The sequence below is a fragment of the Mastomys coucha genome, unplaced genomic scaffold (assembly GCF_008632895.1).
Source record: "Mastomys coucha isolate ucsf_1 unplaced genomic scaffold, UCSF_Mcou_1 pScaffold4, whole genome shotgun sequence".
Lineage (NCBI taxonomy): Eukaryota > Metazoa > Chordata > Mammalia > Rodentia > Muridae > Mastomys > Mastomys coucha.
This window is the reverse complement of record NW_022196910.1, coordinates 4,657,848-4,664,578: the sequence shown is the minus strand read 5'-3', so window position 1 is coordinate 4,664,578 and position 6,731 is coordinate 4,657,848. Positions and strand designations below refer to the sequence as shown.

The 6,731-nt window shown below is 39.4% G+C and overlaps 1 long non-coding RNA gene across 1 annotated transcript in view; it reads left to right on the top strand.

Moving 5' to 3' along the window:
* Positions 1 to 6,731, top strand: part of LOC116075766 — a 28,420-nt gene that overhangs the window by 6,107 nt on the left and 15,582 nt on the right. The window lies entirely within an intron of this gene.

Below are 6,731 nucleotides of genomic sequence, written 5' to 3'. Positions count from 1 at the left end.
CTTAAAGAAAATTCCCAGGGAAGCAAAGTTGTAAGTCACTGCACCTGCCGAGACAGGGACCATTGCCTGGGAACAGGTACTACAAGTTCAGCAACACAGGAAATAGGGACCTATCAGTCTGCCTGTCTTTTTAAAAACTGAACATCCCTAAGTTAGAAAAGACTCTTCAAAGTTTCCAGATCTCTCTTTCTGTGTCTCCGCCCACTTTCTTGTATGTCTGTTTCTTTACTACTAGTAAGAGTCTTCCTTTCTCTAGTTGATTCTGCCTGCGGTGCCTGAGATTCACCTGCCTGTGGAGCCTGAGATTCACCCACCTGTAGTGCCTGAGATTCCCCCGCCTGCAGTGCCTGAGATCCCCACACACACACACCTGCAGAGCCTGAGATTCCCCCATTGCCACTTGCTGCACTGAGACTGTTTTTTTACTCTTAACTCTTTAACTGGCAGAGGAAACAAACCCTATCAAGATGATAACACACACACACTTAGGTTATGACCAGTATCTGAAACAAAAATAAAAAGTTCTATCTTTCTCAGATCCTGAGTAAGAAAGGTGGGCTGACCCAGCTGAACCTCAGAGAGGCCGATGTGGTCTACACTAGGGAGTAGGAATTTTGGTGAGGAAAAACATAGCATCTTGTTCAAGGAAGGAATCTGAGGAGGTGGGGAGAGTTGAATGCCAAGATTAACATCTTTGTTTCCTTTCTTCTCTTTTTAAGTAGTCTTGGCTGTCCTGGGAGTCACTTTGTGGAATAGCAGGCCTCAAACTCAGAGAACCATCTGTCTTTGCTTCCTAAGTGCACCACCTTGCCCACCTGTTTTTATCCACTGTGACAATGGTCCTGGATTTGTCAGTTTGTTTGATACCACCATTAAAAGTACAACTGGGTGGGTAGTGGTGTTCTTTGGGCCTCATACTCTAGGGATTTGTCTACATCAAATAGACAAGAAGAATTTGGTAGCAATAAGGGCATAGAAGAGTTAAAGAACAGCAGGAGAGTAGGGAGCCAGATTCACTAGTGGCTCTGAGGGAACCACAATGGGAAGAACTTATTGTCCCACCCTGACTCACATCATTTCCCAGAGATGGGTTCAGGTATTTAGCTTTCAGAGAGCATTTGGTTTATCTTCCCTTTCCATATTGCTGTGTTGCTACTTGCATCTCACTGAGATGGGTTCTAAACTTTAAAACACGATGGGGTTTTGTCCTGATGATCAAATTCTAAAACTGGACACAACCAAGAGAAGCAGTGTTTGAAGATGGCAGGAAAGAGCAATGACATCAAGCCCCTGGAACTGGAGGGGGTTCCTGGGGGTGTTCCAGGCGGGTCACAGGTGGTAGACTCAGGGAAAACATGCCACCGTGCCGGCTGGCATCAGAGCCCTCAACCATTCTCATCCTGTAGTCCCAGCAGAGCTCTGGTGGATGAAAAAAAGAGAAGTGAAAGTTGGTAAAAACAATGCGAGCAGAGTGCAAAAAGGTGGGATGGGACATTGGGTCCCCTGAGTAACCATGTAAGCATCACTATTTTTTACTAGGACCATCACAGCCACACCTAAATGGGCGCCATCTTCTCTGGCCCTGTGGCTGTGGGTGGAGCACACGCATGTATAAGTCAATGTATCCTCGAAGCATGAGTCTAAGAGGGGAGGAATCTTGACCCTACACTTTTCCCAGGTTTAACTGGGCTTGTTGATCTGTTCAATCCTCCCAATTTAAAGTTACAGACTCTCTAGGGCAGCTATGTTAGATGTGGTGGGCCTAAAAGCTTGTGGCCAATTCACATGCTTGTTTGCCCTGACTGAATATCCCATTATACAGGAGAAAAGTTTCAATCCTCTTCTTGGCCATAAACCCCTGGACACAAGACAATGACGTAAAGGCTCTTGTGGAAACTTGATAACCATTTCCAAGTGTTCAAGAAAGGAAGGAATAAATGCTATAACGGATGCTGTTGCTAAGGAAGAAATCTAAAGGCATTTCTGATTTTGCCTAGCTGGCTGTTCATCAGCTGTTATGGATGCAATTCTGATTTTGGAGTGCACTCAAAGTAATTTCTAGATTCTGGTCTCCAAGCAATGATTTGGAATGAGACCCCTAGATAATACAGGACACAGTTTATTCAAGTAGAAATGCAAATGAAGTTGGAAATGTGCCAGTTAGATCTAGGTCCAAGTTCCAAGAGATTGAGTTGGAGACAGTTGTTTTATGAATCTTCTTCATATGGATTTTGTACACGGGCAGTTTTATTGCATATAGCTAGCAGCCATAAAAATTGTCATTCTTTTTTTTGTCATATTCCTTAAAATTTATAAAATATGACAATAAAAATAAGTATTATAAAAGTTGTTTGATATAAAACAGCAATCAATTTAACAGTCTTATGTAGATGCTTGTTTACAGCAATAGTGAAAATACATTTTTCTCAATATAAATTTTAAATAACTCTAAACATATTAACTGTAAATTTCAAAATAATACATCACTACTAGTATTTTCTTAAATGAACAGAAATATATAAAGTCTTTTTATTTGTTTTGTATTTAGTTGAGTTTAAAACCTTGGCTCTTACTGTGGTACAAGCCCAAACTAAGAACAATTTTTAGACATTGGATTTCATTGTAATAAGGATGTACTTCAATGACCCTCAGATCACCAAAGGATTTTACCTCCATTGTAGGTAAACTGAGAGTTGATAGTTCTGCTGCACCAAGAAATGAATTGTAGGCATGATTTTTGAATACAGACTTCCTGCTGTGGTCAAAACTATTTGACTTGAGTGAGTGACTTTATTCTCAGCCCACAGAGAACAGGTTACATTCATTTAAGAAATGGTGTGTGTATTAAGATGGTCTATCCATAAAGTCATTCACCAACTGTTCAATGAACAATGGTTCTGCTTGGAGGGTGGCACAGACATTAGGTGAGGGTAAGAATCTGGTTCATTAGCTGTGATAATTTGGAAAAGCATTCATCTCAGAGAAAGAGTAACTTAGAAATTCCTCTTCTTCAAACTAGATACAAGAGTTACAAACGTCAAGAAAAGCATTCAGTCTCACTCTTTGTTGTTCTCTTACAAGCAAACTCCCTAGTTAATCATCTATGTTTCTTTTGGGTATATAAATATTTTGAAATATATAAGCTGTTCTGAAAACCATAGTACAGTATAAAAACTTGAAATAAACAATACTACTAATAGAAAGGCTGAAATAGGAGAAGCAAGATTTCAAGGCCCTTATGTTGTACACAGCCAGACACTGTCACAAACAAACAAGCTGAAAGTGTATATAGATTGTACAATATTGGACCTATTTCTCCAATTACCAAATTAGAGAGACCATTGGATGACAATCAACAAATTTCTAATTCCTCATATTTTTGGATTTCAATCAGGATATGTTGGTAATATTAATTTTCATATTAAGATATTAAGAAAAAGTAATTGTTACTTCCTGTTGTTTTTGTTGTAAGAGGTAGAATTAGGTTTGTGTGGATGTGTTGAAAGATTACTTTCTTGCTTCTTCTAGGGTATAGTTTTGCTCCTTATGTTGATGTTTTCCATCTATCCTTTGTAGAGCTGGATTTGTGGAAAGATATTGTGTAAATTTTGTTTTGTTATGAAATATCTTCTTTTCTCCATCCATGATAATTGAGAGTTTTGCTGGGTATGGTAGCCTGGGCTGACATTTGTGTTCTTGTAGGGTCTGTGTGACATCTGCCCAGGATCTTCTAGCTTTCATAGTCCAGAGTGTCTCTTTTCTTGTTTGCCTGTAGAGGACCAGATGTAGAACTATCAAGCATGTAGCTACTTCTCTAGCATGTCTGCCATGCATGCTGCCAGGCTCCCTGTCATGATGACAATGAACTAAACCTCTAAAACTGTAAGCAATCCCTAACTAAATGCTTTCTCTTGTAAGAGTTGCCATGGTCATGGTGTCGTCTCAGAACAATTATAAACATGGAGATTCCAGACATAGTTCAGGATGATCAGTGGGTCACTGGGGGTATAAGGAAGGAAAAATTTAAGTTGTTAGACTGAAAAGATAATTAAAACATACTTTCTCAGAACCTTTGGCATCCAGTAAAGCCATTTCTAAGAGGGAAGTTTATAGCCATGAGTGCCTACATTGAAAACCTCTGAAAACCTCGAGGGTAGCTGAGTAGTGGAGTAGTTACTTAGCATATGAAAGCTTTGCATTCCATCTCCAACAATAGATTAAAAAAAAAGAAAAAACTAGAGAGATTGCAAATAAGTACTCTAATGCTACACCTTAAAGTGTTAGAAAAACAAGAACAAATTAAACCAAATTTAGCTTAAGTTTAGTTAGTAAAGATCATGGCAGAATCAGATGTGCTGGGAACTAGAGGAAGATAACAACAGAAGATACAACTAGAGGAATTCAATAACAGTTATTTATTTATTTGTTTGTTTGCTTTTTGTTTTTTGTTTTTTTTTTTGAGACAGGGTTTCCTCTGTGTAGCCCTGGCTGTCCTGGAACTCACTCTGTAGACCAGGCTGGCCTCGAACTCAGAAATCCGCCTGCCTCTGCCTCCCAAGTGCTGGGATTTCCAACAAGACTAGAGTTCTGATCCCAGAACCCAGGTCAGGCAGCTCATAAATGCCTGTAATTCCAGCTCCAGTGGATTTGATGTCCTGCTTCTGACCTCTGTGGGCAGTGCACACACACACACACACACACACACACACCAAAATATCTTAAATTTTAAAAAGTCAGCATCTCTTTACAATAAAATCTCTGAAGAATAAGGGACTAAAAGCAAGAAAACAGAATACAAAAAGAGTATAACAAAACTAACGGCAACATTATACTAAATGAGGAAAACTGAAGGCATTCTCTCTAAAACCAAGATCAAGACAACAGTATCAATTCTCTTTACTCTTCAATATAGAGCTAAAATTTCAGCTAATGGAATAATAATAAAAAAAAAAATAAAGGGGATACTACCAGGAAGAGAGGACTAATATCTCTCTTTGCAGATGGTGTAGCCTATTCATTGAAAGAAATCAAAAGAGTCCATGAGAAAGCTCTTGAATCTAATCTTCTAAAAATGAAGTTCTGGGCTGGTGAGATGGCTCAGTGGGGAAGAGCACCAACTACTCTTCAGAAGGTCCTGAGTTCAAATTCCAGCAACCACATGGTAGCTCACAACCACCCATAATTAGATCTGATGCCCTCTTCTGGTGCTTCTGAAGACAGCTACAGTGTACTTACATATAATAAATAAATAAATCTTTAAAATAAATAAATAAAAACAAAGTTCTACGGGTACCAAAATGAAAAGTAACAATATAAAAATCAGTATCATTTCTATATAGAAATAATAAATTTGTTAAGAAACAGGAAGGCAGTTCTTGTAGTTTTAAAACAAAACACTAACATAACTAGGGATGTAAAACACTTCTCCAATGACAAGTTTAAGACACTGAGAAGAGAAAGTGAAGAAGGTAGCAACACAGGAAGAGCTCCTATGGTCCTAGGTTAGTAGAAGGAATACTGTCCTATTGTGTCCATTACTGAAAGTGAGCATGGATTCAGTGCAAACCTCCTTAATGGAGACAGAGAGCTAGGGAAGAAGGCTCATGACTGCTCCCTGCCCCCTAGGGGAGGCAGTCCTTTACTGTCACCTGGCTTCACTTAGTTGAGGTTTGTGCTCTTCTTCCGAACCCCAGAAGCCAAGGTTGTAGCCATTGGTGGTGTCCTGCTTCTCTGTCATTTTTAGCTGCCTTGTGACTGCTTCCCGTTTCTCACACTACGATGTCTCCTTTCTTACCTTGACTCTTCTTATTCACCCAGTTTCCTGGGATAAAGCTTCCAGTCTACCATCTTAACATGGAACCCCTTAATTATTTACATATATAGTATTTTGTTAATTCTTTGAACATTTCACATGATATATTTTGATCCTTTTTACGGTCTACTACTTCCCTTAAGTCCTCCCTGTTCCAAGCTCATCTCCTCATTTTGTTAATCACCCACTGAGTCAAATTTGCACTGTCCATATACTCAGTCTGAGGGCCAGGAAGGTGAAATGGCTCAGAGTGTAACTATTCCAGCGGCTAAGCCTGATGACTTTAATTGGACCCCACCACCTACATAGTAAAATAAACTAAATCCTGCAAGTTATCCTCTGATCTTCACATGTATGCTGTAGCATAAACACATGTATACACAGATATAACAAATAAGTAAAAAGTTAATACAAATTTGAAATTTTTCCAAAATCTGAGTGCCTACCATGTACCAGGCAGAATTCTAGGCTAAATTATTGACTTCCTTGAATAGTGCTTTCAGTCAACAGTAAAAAAAAAAAAAAAAAAAAAAAAAAAAAAAAAAAAAAAAAAAAAAAAAAAATTAGAAACGTTCTACCTATCAGCTCTTACGAAAAAGGAGGACTCCTGGTGACTCCCTTCCTCAATGCTGTGCAGTGGGCTTCCCTGGCTCTCAACCTGATTCTGCTGAGCACAGGCTGAGGTTGTGGTAGGGCACCTTAGGAAAGGTCTGAATGCTCTGTTGCAAAGTCACAACCGTATCACCTTAGATCCATGCCCCAGCCTGCTGGAAATTATGCCTGGAAACTGCGCAGAGCACCTAGAGTACAGCTCCAAGCAAGGGAGGGTGAGAGGGGAAAGGGACTGCCTGAGTGATTGTAACAAAGCTAGCAGTCTTTGTAGGGCTTCTCTGGTTTTTACAAGTTCAGTGAAAAAAAA